Consider the following 23881-nt stretch of genomic DNA (forward strand, 5'->3'; position numbering starts at 1 on the left):
CGCTCCGGGCCGCGCAGCTCTCGCTCTGCCGCGGGAGGTGGCGAGGCGCGCGAGGGAGGGGCGCGCCGGGGCTGTGGGGAGGGGAGACTATTCCATCAGCGAAAGGAGGATTGGCTGCATCCAAAGCCAGTCCGGATGCAAACTAAGGCCCCGGCCTCGGTCGGGTGAGGTGCAGGGGAACGCGTTGGGGTTGTAAGTTTGGGGAAGGACTGGAGAGGGGCCACCTTCCGCTATCACCGCGTCAGCTCTGGGCAGCTGCCAGAGCACCCCTCCCCCTCTCGCAAGAAACTTCTTCCAACAGCCCCCTCTGACGGACCCCAAATCTCCTCTCTCATGCCTCACCCATCCAGCGGGGCACAAAGAAATCTCAGTCTCTCCGTAAACTTTGTGCCTCCAGTTCTGCCGCCCCTTCCCCTAGCCTCTACCCCGCCCCTTCCAGATTCTTGGCAGGAAGGTTAGGCCACTGGCAAAATCCTCCAAGAGGGCCAGCTGATCCAAATGCCAACTGCGTGTCTTGGGGCCAGTTAAGCCCTCTCATCTGTCCAGGCTCTCAGGAGACCATTTCAAGGTTCCCCGGAGACCGATGCGGATAAGGGCGAACCCCCACTTGGCCGTCTGGGATGGGATGCTGAGCAACGCCCTCAAAAGTGCTATTTCTCACCTAGAGTTCCCACTTTACATTGTAGAAATTCCTAGTTTGGGCACAGGGCAGGTATTTCCCTCATATCAGAAAGGAAGACCGTTAGCCAAGGGATAAATACTAGTTGGGAAATGAGCCATTCCCCATAACAATATTAACTTTTTAAGAAGTCTAGGGAAGTTCGGAAGTTCCACCTCAACCCCATGACCTTTCATTCTTTTAGTTTTGCCACAGGGAAGCAGCCAGCAATAAAAGATTTGATCTTGCCATAATTTCCAAGCAGGTAAGACCCAATAACTACTACATGTTTCTTTAGTTTTTAAAGTTTTGTTGCATTCATTCTTGTTCATTTCTTGTGTGTATAGGATGTTGAAAACAGCGAGCAAAAAAAAAAAATACAAATTTCGAACTGATTTGCATAATTATTATTTTGGTCAAGTTAACCTGTATGAAGTTAGCTTAGTTTCTTATAGTTTCATATTCAATGAGTGTGAAATAAATCCCTGGTGTGCTAAAGGATCTTCTCTGCAAGTGGGAATGGAACTGGCTATTTTATACAACCCAGTTTTTACTAATAAAGTTCACTGCAGTTAACATGTATCCCCCAGAGACTGCTGGCTTTCCCTCCTGGTTGTGAGCTCTTCTACATTCTGATCAAAAGTCCTGTTCTTTGTTTGGTTGACCAGCATCCTGTGAACTCCAGAAAACCCCATACTCCAAAAGGGTCTGGGGTCAGCAGAGAGCTGGTGCTGAGGGAGCTTAGTGCAGGCTGCTCAGTGTAGAAGAGGAGGCACTGTGATGTGTCATTTTTAAACCATCAGGGCATCTTCTGGAATGTGTGGAGTTGCCCTGTGAAAGGTATGGCTTGGAGAATCTTAATACGGAGCTGAAAACCAATTTTGCATTTTATTATATTATCATTAATACAACTACCATATGATGGTGTCAGAATAGAAGAGTCCTTAGCAATGGAAAATACCTATCAGAATCTGTTCCCTGAAGAACCAACAAATTAAAGCTGTAAGTACCATGAAAAAGCAGCATTATTTGTGGTTGTGTGGCAGAATAAATAGAGAACTACAGAATTTGCCTCCTTAATTTTCAATTCATTACAATTAAATTGATGTACTCAGAACTGGATGTGTTATACATTATGTTTTTTAAAGATCTTTTTACAGAACTGGCTGACTTTTCATACAGTCCAAAAGGAATGTCCACTGAAATTAAAATATCATAACAGCTAGTGTTTCTTTTGGCATTTTAAATGGTTAAATATGCAAAGTAAAAGAGAAACAAACCTCAGCTAAATATTCAGTTTAAAAGCTGAAAGAAGCCAAAAGTGAGGTGATTCAGGGCAAGACTGATAAAATATCCAGACTGCATTATTAGAAATAGGTATTAGTTTATCTAAATTTATAAAAGAATATATTTATTTGAGTCAATATACATGAATTAAACTAAGCAGCACTGTTACATTTTGTTTTCGCATCATTTTAATGAGAATGTTAATGATATTTAAAGTTCAATTTTTCTTTTTCTAGTTTAACTCACTGGGGTTATAAAATAAAAAGACAGCAAAACCTATAAGCAATTATCTCTGTCCAAATGGATATAGCAGCCCCAAACCACAGCTACATGACTATCAAACAATGATTATGAAAACCACAATTGAAAAAAGCATCAGGGAATGATATTGCAAAACCACAGCAACAAATGTGTCTGTGATATTGAAAACCACAATTCACAACTAATACCCTGTGGATCGCAAATTACTATTTAACTATAAATGTGAAAATGTATAAGTAACAGCACAAAATAATTTCTCATTTACTTAAAAATGAATTATTCATTTTCCAGACTCACTGATTTCATCTCTATATAATGGTTCGTTTTGGAAAGTTTCTGCTTTCAAAGACAAATCATTTTAAATCACCGACAAAATGTAACTTACTTTAAAAGCAGAAAACATGCAACCTTTAATAACATTTCCTCAAATGGGAAAAGAATTGATTTGAAATAACCAAACATCTACCTCAGTCTAGCTTTCTTCATAAAGTTCCTTAGGAGCGAAAATGATATGAGTGGAAACTATTTATGGAAATTTTTTGAAGTATTCTATTACAACTTTGATGACAAATTAATGGCATACATTCATAAATAGTCAACTGGAAAACATATCATCACAATAAAATGAGATACCAAACCAAAACTAATTCAATATATAAAATCAGACATTTACAAATGAATAAAAATAATAGTGTTTGCAACTTCACAAATTGGTCAGATTTAGAAAATTCAGATACAGGATGCCCTGTTAAAATCTACTTACAGATAAGCAACAATTACCTTTTAAAATAAGTATGTACCAATTATTGTATGGAACATACTTATCCTAAAAAAGTATTGTGGCTTATCTGAAAATCAAATTTAATCGGGCATCCTGTATTTATCTGGCAAACTTAAGAGGTTCAGCATTTTAGCATTTTCACAAATTCATGGTAATTCATAATATTGTTTATATAAAAAAAGAACTCCTACAGTGTTTCCTGTTAAACAAAGCTATATTTAATTCTTGAACATTAAATTACTAAGGAAAGGCATATTACAAGGAATAAACTTCTATCTAAAAACTCTTACTTGGCACAGTACAGAAATGTGCTCCCAGTGTGAAAGGATTGCATTCATGTACATCTTACTCTTGCATTTGTTTTTAAAATGTGTTTTTTCCTCCAAGGGATCACCAAATTGATAAAGCAACCTCCCAAGCCACATCTTATTAGGCAGCAAGCTGCCTTCTTTATTGTAGGAATAAACAATATTCAAAAGCTTCAGGAAGACTTAATTTTTTTGCCCTTATATCCACACCAGAAACTGAATACAATTTATCTGCCTTGATTTAAGATTGTGACACTAAATTGAACAAGCATGCAGTATGAAAATAGTGTCTAGTATTTGTATCTTTATAATTTTAGCAGTTTAAAAATAAAAATCAACAGACTCATCTAAAAGGCATTCCCACCTTACAATTTAAGAAAAGGACTATTTGTGTAAACTCTCGCAAAGGAGCCAGAGCTTTGAAAATATTCAGTCATTCTGCATCACGGGTTTAACTTGGGTTTCATGTAGACCATCAAACCCTTGAGAGAAGTTTTATGTACAGATTTTTTCTAAGTAGTGGCTCCACTAAAACCCAATTTTCAGAAATATCAATGAAAAAAATGTGTGCCAACATGGGTTAAGGATATTATTTCTGTATGTGTAAATTTTTATATTATATGAAAATGAAGGTGTAGATTATTTAAATTTTATTCCATGCAAATTATTATTTATGGTTTTTACTCCTTGCAAATTATTCTAGATGGCTGTTCCTATTCAAATAGAAGAAAATCAGAGGATGAACTATATTTAATTATTTCTGCATAAGTCTGAATGACACATAACACACCTCCAATTGTGAAATTAATATTGAATGAGTAATGCCTCTAACTTCAGTAAACATGTGTTGATTTTGCCTGCTTAGCCTGCAATCTCTCTTCTGGTAATAATGCTGTGATAATTTTTGAAGAACTCCTCCTCAACTATTTGGTCTTGTGACATGTGACCTTCGCCCATCCATACCTGTCAGACTACTTCAAGTGTTCAATAGCCCAAATGATTTCCATGAGTGTCTGGAAATCTTTCTTAAAAACACTTAGGAAAGGTTCTGTGGTAGGTGCTACACTGGGAATATGAACCTAAGTTGATGTTGACCATTCGTAGAAGAATCAGTTAAGAATAATGCCAAAACAGAAGCTTAATTTTGTCTTCTTGCTTCAGAATTAGACTTGGGGAAAATCCAAATTCATACACCCATCAATACTCCATTGTTTTAGGTCCATCAGCAGTAGATACTAAATAAACATCAAAGTCTTGGTCTTTGACATTATATTTTACCTTTATCTGTTCCACAGTGTTAACATCACTGCATTTTCATAGATGTCAGTTTTCAGAGGAAGCTATATCTGAGCTCCAGAGTCAGGGGGAGGAACTTCCAGAACACTTTTTTGCCTCTGCACTTTGGGTTATACTGTAAACACTTGGTAATTTAATTATATGTAAATACAATCCTCACTAGCCCCCTCCCTGCCCCATACAACTAACTGGAAAGGAACATTTGTGAGGCCAGAAACATGTCTATCTTTTCCAGAATTACATTCCCAGTGCTGGACTCACAGAAGGTTTTAACATAATTATCAAAAAAAAAAGGGCTCAGATTTATTCTGCTTATCTGCGGACGCCTACCATTCCTGGTCCACATCCACATCTACATAGAAACTGGAGACTGCAGCCGTCACTCCCTCTGGCTAATTGTGGATGCTTGGAACCACAAGATCTGACTCAAATATGACCAATCAAATTTGTCCCTTAAGAATCTAGAGTTAGGAATCAATTTCATCCTTACATGGGTAGTTCTCACGCAGGAAAGTCAAACCTCTGAAATTAAAACATCACTGTGTGAACAGAGTAATAGTTTGTCAGTACAGAGAAAAATAAATAAAACAAATGTCTTGAGAACAGTAGCACTGGGAACATGAAATGGCATTCTGTTCCAGCTTTTCATGGGATGTGACCACAATTCTGCCCTTCACAACAGTGAGACATTTAAGGGGCCCTCCCTGGTGGCACAGCGGGATAAAGCACAGCATTAAGAAGCTAAAGCCACTTCAGCATGAGTTCAATCTCCACCCAGAGGTGACCCACATGGTGCAACAGACCTCTCGTGACCCACTCTCTGCTCCCCTCAGCAGTGTACTTCATCAATACATCTGTTCTGCTCCCCACTCTGTCTCTGGTGGATCTTCTCACCACCACTGCACCTCTAGCCTAGTTCTGTATGCATAAATGAATAAATCTTTAAAAATAAATAACCCCCCAAGAATTTTTTTTTCTAAATTAGCTTTAGCTGATTCCTGTTATATTCAGGTCAAAGACTAAACTCAGACAAAAATTAACCATGTATGACTTCACTTTGCTTGACAGAATATTTGAATAATTAGAAATATCAACTTAACTACATTTTTTTTCTAATTTCTCCAGGAAAGTTATATAAAAAGCAATACTTTGTCTAGCTTCTTCGGAGAAATAGAACCAGTAATGTGTCATACGTTCATATATATATATATATATATATATATATATATATATATATATATATATATATATATATATATATATATATATATACTCTCCATCTATAACAGAGTAACTATGTTATATAGACATTATCTCTCTATATCGACTTACCTACCACTTATAAAGTATTGACACATGCAGTTATGAAAGCTGAGAAACCCCAAGATCTAGAGTTTACAAGTCAGAGAGCCAATCATAAAATTGAGTATGAAGTTAAAGGCTTGGGAACCAGAGAGCTGCTGTACAATTCAGTCTGATTGTGAGTGTTAAGGCAGGAAAAACCCATCAGGAAGACAACCAGAGAGTGGATATTCACATTTGCTCTAACTTTCTGTTTTATGCAGACCTTCAGTGAATTGAATGAAGCCCACCACCACTGGGCAGGGGCAATCTGCTTGACTCAGTCTACCTATTCAAATAGGAGAGGAACGCTCCTACTTTTTCAAATAGGAGAGGAATGTTCCTGGCCCTCACAAACGTTCCTCTCCTATTCCTATTCAGTTACTCTCATGGAAAAGCATCCTCACACACACACACACACACACAGAATATTTTACCAAAGATATGGGCACCCAGAGCCCAGTCAAGTTTACACAAAATGAAACATTACTTTGGATGATCTTTTTTCCCTGAGCAACTGAAATAACAAAATTCTCTTATGAATGTTAAGTGGGTAAATCTACAATTTTAGCACAAATAAACCATGATGTTATCAATTACCTATTTTGGACATTAACTTCAGTGGGGCGGGGGGGTGGACTTCAAAGAGGGAGGAGCTTGTAATTTTGAATTCAGATTCTTCAGGGCATGATGATTGATAGACATGCATATCTATAACCCTCCTGATTACATATATGCTGGCCCCAGATGTTTGATTTTTACTTTCAACTTTACCACATTTGAATAACCATCTAACAGATTACCTTGTGCATAAATTTTATGAATGTTTTCCAAATTTGCATGAATATTATTTATATTGCTGTAGTGGATTTTATTTTCCAAACTTAACTTTTGCCATAAATTCCTAAATGCAAGAAGAAATTCAACAAATTTTGAGAACACTTGTATATGTACAGACTTAATCAAATCTACTTTACAAATTATGTAAAAATATAGCATTGGGAGGGAATTAGGGTGAAATATAAAGGTGTGGGGTTATGGAAAACCACACTATGGTATATTAGCAATGGAATCATCTAAAAGACACAATAAAGAATAATGATATCACTTCTTAAATGTATTTTGTGTACCTCTTAAATGGGGTGATCTGAATCATAGTTTTGTAAATCAATATTAGCTCAATAAAAAAGTAATAAAAATGTATCTTGCGGCCCTCCCTGATGGTGCAGTGGGTTAAAGCACAGCACTGAGAAGCTAAAGCCACTTCCTCATGAGTTCGATCCCCGCCTGCCCCAGAGGTGACCACATGGTGCGGCAGACCTCTCCTGACCCGCCCGCTGCTCCCCTCAGCAGTGTACTTCGTAGATCTGCCTGTTCTACTCCCCACTCTGTCTCTGGTGAAGCTTCTCGCCACCCCTGAGCCTCTGGCCTGTACCCCAGTTCTGTATGAACAAATAAATAAATCTTAAAAAAAAAATGTACCTTGTAATGAAAATTAAAACTATATGACTAATACACTTACCTGAAAGCTATTTTTATTTCTCATGGAAAAGCATCCTCACAGACACCCCTAGAAAATTTTACCAAAGATATGGGCACCCAGAACCCAATCAAGTTGACAAAATGAAACATTACTATGGATGATCTTTATTTTTATTTCTCATGGAAAAGCATCCTCACAGACACATCCAGAATATTTTACCAAAGATATATCTTCATAAATATAAGTAAGGATATAAGTATAGATAACAGATCGACAGATAGAGATTAAAAGTTAAATAGATTCTCAGAGCCCAAATAAAAATAAGTAGTTTCTTGTCCATTCAACATCACAATTACACTTCCTGTTCCCAGAAGTATAACCACTGTCAATACTATTTAGCTGAGTCTGCTAGTGTTGTTCTCCTAATCTTTAAATAACATGCTTTGCTACTTTTAAAACCTTTATTAGCTCAGGTATTATTGACTATATTGATATATACTATAGAAATATAAAGATGTAATAGCTTCATAGGACCCTAACATAGTTTATTCAATTTTTTGGTTAAATCAAAGCTTATATTTTTATTCAAATATACATACACACACACAGAGACACATATATAATATACACATATACATATCATGTCTTATATACTAATATATATGTTTATATGTACATATATGTACATATATATTTGTACATATATATGTATATGTATATGAGACATGATAATCAGATTTTACTTTGTTCTAAATTTGTCTTTCCTGGAGTTGTTATTTCTTCATAATTTTCTGTGAACTACTGTTATTTATTTCATCCCCAAGTCATTTTCCAGTGCAACACAAAGATCCTTACATGAATGCATTTAAAACTATAAGGAAATCTTTCTGGTTGTCGTTTCCCACTATAAAGGTGTCCTTCCCATCCTTCTGCTCCATTCATTAGACCAGTTGTTCTCCGTGAATAAAAGTCCTTTCATTATGATCATGAGAATTCACTTGATTTCTGTCCTATATTAGATTCTAGCTTTCTTGAATATAGTCTCCCTCCCTCCCTTCTTCCTTCCTTCTCTCCTTCCCTTCCTCCCTCCTTCCTCCCCTCTTTGCTTCCCACTTTCTTCCTTCCTTTATTTCAGGTTTTTGGATATAGATTTTCAAATATTAATAGAAAAAAAAGTGTTAACTTTTAAATAGAAATTGGTGTGGGGGTGTATCAGAATTTTTATTTATTTTTAGATGACAATTTTATCTATTACATATTAAATATTTTTAATTGAGGTCACGTTGGTTTATATCACTCCATATTACAAATACAGGATCACCCTCTTATGTTGTTAGCACCCTAAGTACACATAGTCTACCACCACTTTGTTCTCGCCCTCCCCTTCCTCCTCTCCCTCTGCTAGCCTCAATTCTATAGTCAGTTGTCTAGGGCTGTTTTGGAGTCGAACCCATGGTTTTTCTTTTCTTGATATTCCACATATAAGAGATGGCACTCTATGGTACTGTCTTTCTCCTTCTGACTTATTTCACACAACACAACTTCCCAACTCAGATAGCTGAGTTGTATTCCATTGTGTATATGTACCAAATCTACCTGGTCTGTGCACCTGTATTGGGGCATTTATGTTCTTTCCATAGCTTGGCCATTGTAAATAGTGCAGCAATAAAGTGGGGGTGATTTGATCTCTTCTGAACGGATAATTTCAAAGGCTCTGTCTTCTGTTTCTCAGATTCTTTCTTCCGCTTAATTCATTTTGAAGTTAATGTTTTCTTTTGCACTTTTAAGTTTTCATTTACATAATCTCCACTCAGAATTTGCCTTTTTTATAATTTTCATTTTTTTAACTTTTTATGTTGTTTGTATATATTTTCCTAATTTCTTTGAATTATCTCCTGTATTTCCTTATAGTTTATTGAGCTTACTTAAAACAGCTATTGAATTCTTTGTTTGGTAAATTGTGGATCTTCATGGCAATTAGTAGAACATTACTGTGATCCTATCTTATCTTGCCTTGATTTGTCTTTCATTTCTTTCTTTACACCTGATGTAGCTGTCACCTCTTCTAGAACTTACTAACTGAATCTGTGGGAAACAGAATGACAGACTGACAGAAGTACAATGATGAAGGGAACCACAAGTGACATAGGAGAGGTCTGCCACACCAGATGGGTTAGCTCCCTGGCTAGGGACCGAACTTGTGCTGCAGACAGCTTCACAGTGCTGAGACTTAATATCTTGCGCCACTATGCACAAGTAGGGATCCTGAAGTGTTGATAAGCATCTATGGATGCACTTGTTCCACACTTCTTGCTCCATCTTTGACAGAATATTTAAATCATATGCTTTCTTTTGATCTTGATACTAATTGCATAGTCTCCTTTTGTTTCCCCAAAGGCAGCATTAAGTAGTCAAGTTTGTGAACTCTTCCTGGCCTCCAGATTTGGTCCACGTTTCTGTGCATGCTAACTAGATGCCTGCCAAAGCCTGCGCTTGCTACCATCAAGAGTATTTTTGAGAAGCTGATCATGGGGAGAGGCTATGTTCTCGACACAAAGTGTTCTGGGTGTGCCCGTGGATGAGTTAGGGTATTCCATGGATGAGGTGTCCCAGTGACTAGGAGGTACACTTCCTAATGTAATCCATGATGGAGTTACCAGGATTCATATGGCTTTGATTCATCTTGAGCCCTCAATGCTGTTCTCCAGCCATTTCTCTTGGTGGATAAGAGGATACTACACAGCTAGTGAAGATAGATGTTCATTCACATACTCCTACTTTTTCCCATAGGAGAAATCACAAATCAAAGTAAGTTCTCTTTATCTACCTTCTCACTGCTGCTATGAACAACGTATTGTCTTTACCATGTCATTAGTATCATCTATAATGGTTAATTTTATGTGTCAACTTGACAGCACCATAAGGTGCCCAAATTAAATATTCTATCTGGGTGTGTATATGATTGCATTTCTGTAAAAGACTAGCATTTGACTCAGAGGCACAGTAAAGTAGATTTCCAACACCAATGAGTATAAGGAATTATGCAATATTTTGAGAACATAACTAAAAGGCAGAGGAAAGACTTCATCCCTTTCTCTTCTTTCCTGCTTGCTTGAACTGGACAATGATCTTTTCCTGTCCTTAGGCTGAAATTCATACCATTGGTTTCCCTGATTCTCAGACTTTTAGATGTGGGGTGGAAAAATAGCAGTGAAGAGGCTGAGTCTCCAGTTTGTAGACAACAAGCTGTTGGACTTCTCAGCTGTCACAATCTTATTGACCAACTCCCCATAATCTCTCTAGCGCTCTCACTCTACCTCTTAAGAAAGACAGAGGCACAGAGTGAGAAGAGGCAAAAAGAGATGGGGAGAGAAAGAGAGAAACTTCTATTTCTCTGGAACCTTAAAACGGTGGCTGTGCCACTTCTTAGCTAGGTGATTTTTTGATGTTATTAAAGATTGGTATGCTTTAGTTTACTTATATTTAAATGGAAGCTTGGCATTTTCAATGGTTACTTGAATTAGATGATTTATTACATGTGAAGTGTTTGGCATGTAGAGAGTACTGTTTAACTATTAGCTAACAGAAACTTAATCAAAATCTTTTTCCTTCTCTTTTTAGCAACAGAAGTCTAATCTTGTTCAAAATATTTAGCTAGAAGTACTAATTTTATGATATTACCTTTTACTAGATTTGGCTGTGTGATACAATTCAGACCAATGAAATGCAAGCAAAAATCTACACAATGAGGCTTAGAGAAAATCATTAGAATATTTATGCTCAACAGACAGAATGCATCTTTTTAGTCAACTCCCTTGTTCATATCTAGAATGGGGTTTGCTGCTTGGATATAAAATGTTATTTTGCAAACATGATAACAAAATGTACACAGTTTGGATCATACTTGGAAAGGAAAAGGAGACAATTCTGATGATTTTCTTTAGCAATCAATCAGTTCTGATCTCACTCTGGACTGTAACTCTCTGAGAAAGAAACATATCATTTAGATTATGCATTTTTATCTGGGTTTCCATTACCTCCAGCCAAAGGCAATCTTAACTGCTACTCAAAGACCTTCCAGGGAGGGGTGGACTTTATTCTTGTCTTTGAAATCTTGGTTTTGGAAGGTTATTTTCTTATACTATTTTATAGTCCATTCTCTTTTCACACTTTAGAAATTGTTTTATTATCTACTAACAATTTGAATCATTTCTGCCTATTCTTACCTTTAAGATTTACTCTATCACTTTCCTTCTATTTTCTCTGGAGGAAAGGAAAATAAGAATAAACTTCTCCTTGGCACTGTGAACACTAGTGCTTTCAGGGACTATGGGTAATGTGAAAGGGATGAAGCATCCAGGTGTGAGGCAGGGATTGGTGAGGAATATGAACATGTAGAGTGTATATGTCTTGATAAGTGTACTTAAATAATTAAAGTGAATACTGTGCTAGTGAAAGAAGGTACATCTGCCAGCCTGATCTAATTAGGCAACAATTCTGAAAATGCTGATTCTGCCCAAAGGACATATATATATGTGAAGGAACTCTTCTACTTGCTGATCTGCAATGTATGTTCTCACCAACATTAGTGACACTGTAAAGCAATACACAACTTAGACCTTTAAAATTAAAAGTGTGTTTGGTTAAAATACTTCCATTTGCCCTTTTCTAAACAGTTTTTCCCCATTTGGTTTTTGGATTATAATAAGCTATCTAATATGACAGTCAACATGGAAAATAAACAAACAAAAGATCCTCCCTGAGGAGGACTGTTAGTTTTTGAAGAAAAAAAAAAGATAAAAATGTAACTTAGAAAATATAGGCATTTCCCACCATGAGCCCTTCTTGATTTCTTTTTTCTCCTTGGCTCAGTATACAAGTTGGGAAGTTGCATTGTAATGATAACTTTGAGGTTTTTTGAAATACTTTAAAACCCTAACAAAGTAGGTGTTACTAATGCTACCCAGTTCCCTCACTGAAATTACAGACATATGTGCCCTCCCTTCCTGTAAGACTGCCTCTGAATAAGAGGCCAAGCCTATGCCCTTTCCATTCCCTGAAGAGATGCATGGGTTGCAGTGGCAGTAAAGAGTAGCTGTGAGTATCTATCTATAGGTCAGTTCTTTGCACCTACACACTTGCATTGCACAGATACAAGTTTTGTCAGTAAATAAACTAAGGCTCAGAATGGAAATAGATTTTCTTAAACTCACGCAATAACTAGAGAAGCTGCTCTTCTATCCATGAACAACCTAATTAGAAAGATGAGAGTCATGCATGATTCCCTACCAGTGGATGTGTAAGCAAGCTGGAGCCTTAAGCAAATGTCCAGTGGGCTGGACTGGCAAGCAGGAAACCAGGATTCATCCTCTCAGAGAATGTTTCTGATCTCTTAGCCTCAATGTTTACATTTGTGATCATAAATAATTTTCAGATTCTATAATTGATACCTCTATAATTGTCAGTTTTAAGTACTCTATCTTAGACTGTGATTTCTGACTAGCAAGAACTTTGTCAAAATATTTAAATTTCTTACTCTCCTAGATGGACATTGGAAGTGTTTTTGATAATCTGTCAACTTTTAAATGTATTTTCTTTATTATCTTTTTTAGTTTAGTAGGTAGAGGACTCTATACAGCATAGGTAAATAATCATGTATTTGGAACCAATTTTATTGGTGATTGCCAATTCTGATGACTGGATTTTAAAAAAAGACATGCTCTTTTATCGTATTTTGGCATTTGTAGGGGGAAAAGTCTGAGTTTTATTCAATACAAAACATTGCGGATTTTATCACAATATTGGGAGAGGGAGATTTTAAACATTTAGGATTGGTAGGAAATTTAGTTCAAGACATCAAACTATTGGGTTTAATACATGTGGGTTTAGTACATGTGACTATAAAATTTCATTGAAATACTCCCTAAGTTATATAAAATTTGTGTTTTCAAAGACTGAGTTATGTATGACCATTAGCAGTTTGAATTTCAACCATTATAACATCAGTTTTACACTTAACTTTCAAGCTTACTTTACTGTTATCACCTTATTTTCTCTGACTGGCAGAAAATTGTTTATTATTGATGTCTGAAATGGGGCAATACTTTCTACCACTCACCTTTGATATAAAACATAACTTCACATGAACTACTTAGTTAATAAATACCAGAAAATTTTCAGTGGTTTCCTATTTTTATACATTATTTAATTTACAAAGTGTTTTTTTTTTCCATTGGAGTGGCATATACAGGATTTTGAAAAACAGGGTCACCCCTCTTCAGATGTATGTCACCTACCACCACCAAGAAGGCATCCACAGTCCTCCACCATGGACCGGTGGGGACCTCCTTCTCTCCTCCCCTCTATTTCTGTTCCAATGAAATGAAATATGACCTAGACTTTCATAATTTAAACTGTTACAGGACAACCCAATGGAACTGGGTAGGATGCGCTAGTTAACTCATATCTCTCTCTTTCCATCTTTCCCTGGATTGTTCCTTTTCTTTTCCCCTTGTAAATAAACTTATTATTGACCTTTTTGCGTGTGTCTGCTGTAAAGCTGAATCTTAAGCGCATGGGTGAGGACCCACAGTTCACATTGGTTGCCCTGTAACAAAACAATTTCAGTGTTTGATTTCTCATCGTCCCTCATCAAAAAGTAAACTGATTCATATTGTGTATATGCCATATATGTAGTTACTCCTTTCAGTTTCAGGAAATGCAAATAAATACTCCCCTGCCCCCCCCCCCAAAATAGACCTGGTCAGGGTTTAGTTGTTTTCTTATCACAGTGGCAGAGATATTCCAAATAAAGATTTGTTTAACTTAAAACCAAATAACATTATGAAGGTCAATCAGTATGTCTTAGTGTTAATCACTACATTTATAATTTTGTATTTTATAACTAGATGAACTAGAAATCCTAAAAGAAGTAAAATCTAAGGAAAGGGAAATTAATTTCAGAACTTCAACATTAAGGAGAAAGCATGCTGCTTGGACTACAAAGTAGGATAGGGCCTACAGTTCACTCATTGATTGAGTGATTCATTCCTGTATTCAATCAAATAGACTTCCTGAGAATTTGTTATTTGTCACCCTCTCCTCTAAGGCTAGAGATAGACAATTTGCAAGAGGAAGTAAGTAGACAGTATTTCATAAATGGGATCTGAGGAAGGGAGATGATCTTAGATGAGAAGAACAGAAAGCTGAGCAAAAGAGAACCACTTAAATTTTGACTTCTCAGATACCTGGCTAAGGCCAAGGGAGCATTCTTCCCAGATGACACTTTAGTCAGAGCAAACAAAAGTGTGCAATTTAGAGCATAAACAAACCTGTATCTTTCAACTTTTTACCAATGACTATTATTTCTGTGAGTACTTCTATGGCTTCAATAAAACATTCTGACTGCAATAAAGTTTTTGATAAAAAACATCAATTAATTTTTCTTTAGTTACTAGTTGATGGTTCACCACTTTAAATAACTGAAAGGTTCACCTTATTCAAATAAATAACAATATAAAATAATCAATAAACACAGAAAATGACAAAGGTAATTGATTTTAATTAAATAAATGCCTCAATGTTTTTTTTTCCTGTTTTTATTCTTTTTATAAAGCCTACTGAGGTTTCTCTCAACACTATGAAACAACTTTGTAATAGAAAACTTTAGAAGACACCACAATTTTTACATAGCTTTGACAAGAAAGCGTTCTTAAGACCTTTCAAGGGTATATTCTACCCTCCTTGTTTTCCTTGTTATGTCATAGCTAATCGCTTATCACAATACATAGGAGACAAGAGGTATCTTAACTGAGGAAAGCTGGAAAACACGGAAGAGTTTTTTGAGATCACTGCAATATAACAATTTGCTATATGTTATTTAAGCTTAATTACACACAATTAAAATATAAGGAGAGCATATTTGATTTCTAATATATTTAACTCTTCTTCGTGAAGAGATGGATGAGAAAGATTAGCCACTATGTAAAAAAATGTAACTTAGTAAGAAATACTTTAATGTAAATATTTCTTATCAATGCTGTGATCTGAGTTGTATCTCCCTCAAAGTCAAATGTTGAAATCCTAATCTCTAGTACCTCAGAATTTGGCCTTATTGGAAGATATGATCTCTACAGAGGTAATCAAGTTAAAATGAGGTCATTAACATTGGCACTTATCCAACATCACTGTTGTCTTTTTTAAAAGGGAGATTTAAAAGCAACAAATATACAGGGAGTACCTGAAATGGACGTAAAGGCAGAGATGAGGGTAATTAAATCAAATAAAAAAAAATCCAAAAGATTTCTAGCAACACACCAAAACTTAGTAGAACAGCATGGACATGACTCTTCTTCACAGTCTTGGGAAGGACTAAACCAGCTGACACCTTAATCTTGGACATCTAGTCTCCGGGACAGTAAGACAATAATGTCCACTGTTTAAGATACCTGGTATGGGGTACCTTGTAATGTAGCCCTAGCAAAATCGTATACTGTATTCAAAATTGTTTACTACTTTGTTCACTTTCCACTTGTTTTTTTTTCAACAAAATTCTGTAACTGCTAATATTAGTAATAACAATAATGATAGTAACAGGGATTTTTGATCACTTACCACATCCCAAACTCTGTTTTCATTTGTTCTGACCCCATGCGATAAATACAAAAGGAAGGAAAGAGTTTCATGGAAAAATTTTATATTTTATTATCAACAATAACTTTTATTAAGCTACTATGAGTTTGGATAGATTTAAAGAAACTATGGTTAATTTTTCTAATATAGAAATCATTACCTTGGAGTGGACTGCTAATCCACACTCCTGAAAATATAGGGTAGATGGCATGTGAAGAGGAAAATATTACTTAAGGTGGGGAATATGAAATATATTTGCTAAAAATTATTACACACTCTAACATAGATGAAAGTCCACATGCCTGCTATTTATTTCTAGTTAAATGTTGAAATTTCTCACTGCCCTAGAGTATTTTCTATCATTAGCCATATTTCATAAAGTACTAAACAAAGAAATGAACTCAGGAAAGAATTAATAACCTTGCAAGAAAAAACGAAAGAGTTCAGAAATTCAAGGTCGTTTGAGATCGGAACATCCAACTTTTTAGTAGGATTGAACTAAAAAGATTTTTAGAAACAAGGCACAGTAAAATATGACAACATTCATATCTCCAGTTGAAAAAAGATTAGGAGAGACACCAAAGAGGTGCGATTGACCCCAGCTGTTCAAAGAAACACAGATGTAGGAAAGTGCCATGATGGTAGAGGAAGTTGCCATAGGAAATAAATGTGAATATTAATTTAATGAAAAAACTTTGGTATGATTACTGCTTGCATGACATGGGCTGAAGCAAATATCAGAAACTGGTGGTTTTTGAGGGAACTGTATTATCAAGGAAACCACAAGTGCACTGTAAAAATATATATATATATATATATATATATATATACATACATATATACATATATATGTATATATATGTGTATATATATGTATATATGCAATTACTAAATCAATTCTTGTGCTCCCATCATACAGAAAGCTGCCTTTGAATGCCTTCTCCAAGAAGACCATTTTCCAAACTTATGACATATGGCTGAGGAGAATAATGACTAAGAAAAAACTCAAAAAACCATAGCCAGGGACTACAGAAAAGAAAGAAAGTAGTCTTTCCAGAAAGTGGAATTGAATTCTAAACCAGTATTTCAAAATCACTAAAGAACAGTGACTGGTGATTATCTCTTATCCTTCCCCTTATGAATTCATGATGCTGAATGTAGACATCCTGTGCCTACATGTAAAGAGAAGATGTAGATACCTGTTGTTGTTTTTCTGTTTCATAGATCACCTGACTGTGGGGAATCACATAAAGGACAGAGATCCTGTATCCTGAGATGGAAGATGTGACTGGAAGGACATCAAAGTACAATCTCTGAGGAAGGGGAAAAAGTGAGCATGCTTGATATATGAAAAGAAAAATGACATATTTTATAGACCAGAATGTGATTGTGACTGACAGTATGTTATATGTTCAATACACTTGTTTTCTCTTCCTGACACAAAGGACAACTGTGTGCTATTCTCCCTTGAAACTAGACCAGGGGTCATGTGACATCGCTGAGGTCAATGGAATGTAAACAAAATAATGTAAAACATTTTTAGGCTCGGTCCTTAAATAATCTTGTACAATTTTCTATTCTCAATATTCCCATATTCCCTGTCAGTGTTAACCTTGTAAATTGTTTTGAATATACTAGTAGCTAAAAGCATCCTTGGGACCTGAGTCACCAGTTGGAGGGGAACTGTTCAGAAGAGCTGTCTCATCTACATTGGGATATAACCTGGATGAAAAATAAAACTATTCCATAGTTTGCAGTTATAATGAAAGCTTAGAGTTATTTAATCTAAAATGTAAATAGATTTACACCTAATTGACAATCTGTTCTTAAATAAGCACCACCGGTGCCCTCCCTGGTGGTGCAATGGATTAAAGTGCAGGACTTTGAAATAGCCACAGCCACTTCAACACAAGTTGGATCTCTGGCAGGACCAAGGAGGTGACCCACACGGTGTGGCAGATCTCTCCTGCCCACCCACTGCTCCCCTCAGCAGTGTAGTTCATTGATCTGCCTGTTCTGCTCCTGGCTCTGTCTCTGCTTAATCTTCTCCCTGCCTATACACCTCTGGTTTGTACTCCAGTTCTGTCTGCATAAATAAAACAAATCTTTTAAAAAAAGCATCACCTGGCCCTCCCTGGTGGCGCAGCGGGTTAAAGCACAGCACAAAGAAGCTTAAGCCACTTCTACATGAGTTCGATCCTCGCTTGCCCTGGAGGAGACCTCTCCTGACCTGCCCGCTGCTCCCCTCAGCAGTGTACTTCGTAGATCTGCGTGTTCTGTACCCGGCTCTGTCTCTGGTGAATCCTCTCACCCTCCGCATCTCTGGCCTGTACCCCAGTTCTGTACGAATAAAAATAAATATTTTTTTTAAAAAAAAAGCATCACCTTTAAAATTACCCTGGATGAAAATGATTCTAATGCAGCTTCTCTGCATACCACATCTAACCTTTTCTTAAAGAATTAGACAGCCAAAAAAACGTTAATGTCTAGAGGAATCATTAGATTTTGAAAGATACCTTATAGTATACACAGAGGGCTTTACATTTCACACCTAGATCTATTTGCACCTCTCTGAACATCAGTTTTTCCAGTTTTCATGAGTTTTTGTGTATGTTCCCACATACAGGAAACATATCACTAGTTTTCTTTTCTCTTTCCAGATCCTGGAGTGAAGATTCAGATACAGATATCTAAAACAACATTACTAAAGAAAATAATCAATTCTTACTCTTGCTTAAGGGCCCTTAGGTGGGCATATCTTTTGCTTACTCTCCTATAGAATTTGTGTAATACATGGAAAGTTGAAAAAAAAAAAGTGCTAAATATTGTGCCATCGTTACAACTGCCATTGTTACAACTACCTAAGATATGTAGACCTATGTGTTCAAAATTTCTTCAAGTAGAAACCAAATACAAATCTCAAAGAAAAAACTTTTATATCTTTAAAATTCCAGCCAAATATCTACATAAAATCCAGGTATATATATTGAGCTCATAATCAGAAAAGAATTTTTATCTTGACAATATAACAAGCTACTAGAAACCAATAAGGAAAAGACAAAAGAACCTAATATATCATGGGCAAAGTATATGAAAGGCAACTAATACATGAAAATGAAAATTATAAAAAAAATTAAAAACCTTGGAAAGGATGTACAACCTCATTAGGAATCTGCAAGATACAGATTTTAAAGTCAGTATTCAATATTTATACTCATCAGATTGGCAAAAGTTAAATTCTGAATGTAACAGGCATTGAAAATATATAGAAAATAGAAACACAGTCCCTTTGAAAGTCTAAATTAGTCACTATATGGATAGTTTTTTTCAACAACTAATAAATTTGAAGAGGGATATATTTAAAATCCTAACAATTCTACTACATAGAAAAATCCCTGCACTGTGTACAAAGACACAAAAAGATACATAAATATTTGTAATAATACAGATTATTTAGTAACTTGCAAAGTCATAAACTGAGACTCTAAATAAAATGCAGTGTACTTATACAAAGGAATATTACAAAGCAGCTCAAATGAATGAACTAGAGATATATGTTTCACCATAGAAAAATGAGAAAACACAATATTAAATAAAAAAGACTAAAGAACATAGCCTGCCTTGTCCCACTTTTATGCATTTAAAAAATGAAAAACAGTATTATATATCTTTATGGTCCTAAACCTAAGTCATAAATATACACAAACTTGCATGAAAATGATACTCCTAAATTCAAATGACTAGTTAACAGTGGGCAGTGAGTCAAATGAAGTATCATTTAGAGTTTAGTATTATTTCTTAAGTGAATGGCTTACACATGCAATTTCATTATATTATAATCCATACATGCTTATATATGAAGTATTTTATTGGAATAATACTAACAAAGTTGTAAGAATTAAGTAAGATGATACTAAGATGATACACAGTTTTTTAAAAAGATTTATTTATTTATGCACACAGAACTGGGGTACAGGCCAGATGTGCAGTGGGGGGGAGTGAGAAAATTCACGAGAGACAGAGTGGGGAGCAGAACAGGCAGATGGATTGAAATATACTACTGAGGGGAGCAGTGGGCAGGTCAGGAGAGGTCTGCTGTGCCATGTGGACCACCTCCTTGGCTAGGGATCAAACTTGTTCCACAGTGCTTCTGAGAGCTTCATAGAGGGGTGCCTGAACTCATTGTGCCACCAGGGAGAGCCTCCATGTTACATTTTAACACTATTACCATAATATTAACAATATTATGAGGATAAACAATTAAAATAAGTGGAGTGATAAACTAAACTCCAAAATAAGAAGATTGACATTTGTAGAGATGCCATTCTTTTCTAAATCAACTATATGTTAATCAAATAAACAAATGTAAACTGTTAACAGGGAAATTATTATTTTTTTTTGTATGGAATGATGATATTTGAATAAGAGCTGTTCTAAATCAGTAAGAAAAAAAGTATGAGATTCTAAAATTTTAAAACAGGCAAGGGGATTGACTAGATAATTTACAAATGATGTAAATTCTAGTACAAATTCAATAAAAATACAAAAAATGTGCAGCCAGACCAGTAATCTGAAGAATACTATACTTTAAAACCAATTTTTCTCTTTACCAAATCAGCCAAGATTTTTAATCTAATATGCCCTTGAACAGGATTTCTGTAATGGTGGCAGGAAAAGATCTGGAGAGTCTGTCACAGATAAACAATTGTGAAACAAGGGCAAACGTATTTTAAAAAGCCATTTGAAGGCACCAGGAAATATCCAATGATAGAAACTTCAGCAATATTTATTCTAGAAGGATGACACTGCCTGGGGCAAGAACTCCAACTTAGTCACTTGATTTCTGGTCTGGGAAGTCCCACAGAGTCCCAGGTTGGCCAGTAAGATACCACTTCAAGCCTCAAGAGCTTGAAGTAGCAGAGACTAGACTCTAGAGCTGCAGAAGGCACAAACACTTTACACTTCAAAATCTGAGCACAGATTCTGCCCAAATCCTGGTGAACCACTAATGTTTCAAAATTGATGAATAAATAATAGTATGTAATAATGATAGGCTAATAAAATTAATTTAAACATCTTTGGAGAATACTTAATCTAAAATAATGTGATATGGAAATTCTAAAATTCAAATATGTATATATAGTATATTTTTATTTTTGTACAAAAACAAAATTAAAGGGACAAAGGAAGAAAAGGATTTGTATCTTTATCCTAAGTATTACCTGATTTCTTTGGTTCTGCCTCCAACAGAACACCAATATGTTTAAGTGGAGGGTGAAAAGAGCATGTTCACATCTGGAAAGGCAAACATGTAGCCCCAACGTTATAAAGATTACATATAGGTCAATAAATCAAAAAAAAATCTAAAATATATATATTTTAAACTATTTAGACATGATGGAAAATGACTGATGTGAACATAAAAATGGTCTTGGTCGTTAAAATTTTATTTAAAAGACTATGAACAAAAATCTGAAGGCCATTCCTTAGAGAATCCTATTAAACAAAACCTTGGTGAATAATGCAGATTTTACTATAGACCTCATAGGGGAGATAGCACAGCAAAAAATGAATAAATAAATAAATAAGATTTTGTAGATATTTAGTTCCTCTAGCATTTTTTTTTAAAGATTTATTTATTTATTCATACAGAACTGGGGTACAGGCCAGAGATGCGGAGGGTGAGAGGATTCACCAGAGACAGAGTGGGAAGCAGAACAGGCAGATCCATGAAGTACACTGCTGAGGGGAGCAGCGGGTGGGTCAGGAGAGGTCTGCCATGCCATGTGGTCACCTCCGGGGCAGGCGGGGATCGAACTCATGCGGAAGTGGCTTTAGTTTCTCAGTGCAGTGCCTTAACCCGCTGAGCCACCAGGGAGGGCCCTCCTCTAGCATTTTTAAGAGGATATGGCCACAGGAGTTTTTTTATTTAGTTCCCCTGTACTCGTTTACTGAGGGTTACAGACTCTCTAGTCAGTTATTACCTTTTGCCCCAGATCTCTAAGCTTTTGTCCCTAAATTGCCATCTGTTCTTCATGCTCCAGAGCACTCACACTTCTGAAGCCAGTTCAGTACCCATCTTTCTTTACTTATGCCTACTTCTGCAAAAACTAGTGTCATTTATATGTATTTATTACGTATATTTACACTTATGCAATATACATACTTATGATAAATATATACAATGGACACATATATTGCAAAATGGAGAATTTTTATTTTCATGTTTTTCTGTGTTCTTTTTGAAATTCCCACAATGGCCATGTTACTTTAGAATTTGAAAAATTGAAACATAAAATTCTAGAATAGAATAAATAGTGACAGCTACTTAAAAATGATAAAGCCAGTTTCTCAAATCTATTATCAAAGTGAGAGTGGGAAAAAATCCTCATGCCATACTTTATTTGAAAAAAAAATTCTGGTAAATAATTCAATATAAAAGGTAAAACAACACTGCAGGAAACTGTAGGTTAATGCCTGACTGGTTTAAATATAGGAGAATATTCTGGATGTGGAAAATAGCAGAAGAAATACACTTCATAAATACTGAAAATGTCAACAGATCAACTGATTTATAAATAATGGGAATGGCTGTTGACCTAATTTAATTGTCCAGATCTATAGTTAGATGCCTTCTATAGATTATTTTTAAAATTGCCATATATTAGAATAATATATTTTAAACAATAAAATGCATTGCCTTAAATGTGTGAAAGTTGAATAAAAAATATTGGGCATATCATTTGGAAACCTAGCACACAATTTAAAAACACCTTTATATCCTGTTCCCTGATGTGTGAATGTCTTTTTCAGTTCACAGATAAGAAAACTAGGTCTTAGAGTTGCATTTTTTCATACAGTGATACAACCTCCAGGTGGGGCCTTTCTAATCTAGCTATGTGTTTTTAATCCAAATACTCTCTACAGAAAAAACTTAAACAGAACACATAATTCTCTCTAGTGCTGTTCAAATACCAACGAGAGAGAAGGGGGAGCAAAGATGTCATCTTAGGGGATACTGGAGTCTGAGGCTAGTTAGCCCATACTCCAGGTTCAATCAACAGTCACATTTCTTTTGCCTGTTAATTATGTTAGGGTCCCAAGTCACATTCTGTTTGACAAGTTTTCTATTGTAAATACAAAAACAGGTTGAGAAGTGCATCAGTTTAAACATTCATATATTAGTCATGACCACTTCTTCAAAATGATGTCTAATGCCATTCATTAAACAGAAGAAAACTTCCGGTCTTTGGAATTCACTGTGACTCAAGAAGTAGGAAACAATCATTGTAATCTCAATTAAGTGCTCAACAAATAAACAACTAAACATTCTTATGTTTGCAGAGCTCCAGTAGGCTTCCCAGTGAAATGCAGTTTATTTTTTATACAATATTGCCAATAAGAATGTGAATTTCAGAGAGATTAATTTTTTCTAATAAGTTTCCACTGCAACTGATGGTTTATCACATAAGGAAAACAAATATATACCGAGCTCTGAGCATTTAGAAAAAGAAATAAAGACTATTTTCAAGTGTATATATTAGAGTAATTTTGAAATTCTTTAACTTAGACAAGAAGCATGTCGCGGTATGAAAAAGTTAGTATGAATACACGTGAAGACAAGGCTCGTGTATGTTCCAAGCACAGATGTCAGACACTGATATGTAGAAACATTTAATCTTTGCAATGACCTTAGAAAAAAAGGTGCCATTGTTATCCCCTTTTAGAAGATGAAGACACGTAGTTACCATAACTTCTCAAGGTCATGTTACTATTAATACCAAAGTCAAGATTTGAACCCATACATGCCAGATCCAATTTAGTGCCTTATGCAT

This window comes from Condylura cristata, unplaced genomic scaffold (genome assembly GCF_000260355.1).
Source record: "Condylura cristata isolate star-nosed mole 26May11 unplaced genomic scaffold, ConCri1.0 scaffold00009, whole genome shotgun sequence".
In the NCBI taxonomy this organism is placed as follows: domain Eukaryota; kingdom Metazoa; phylum Chordata; class Mammalia; order Eulipotyphla; family Talpidae; genus Condylura; species Condylura cristata.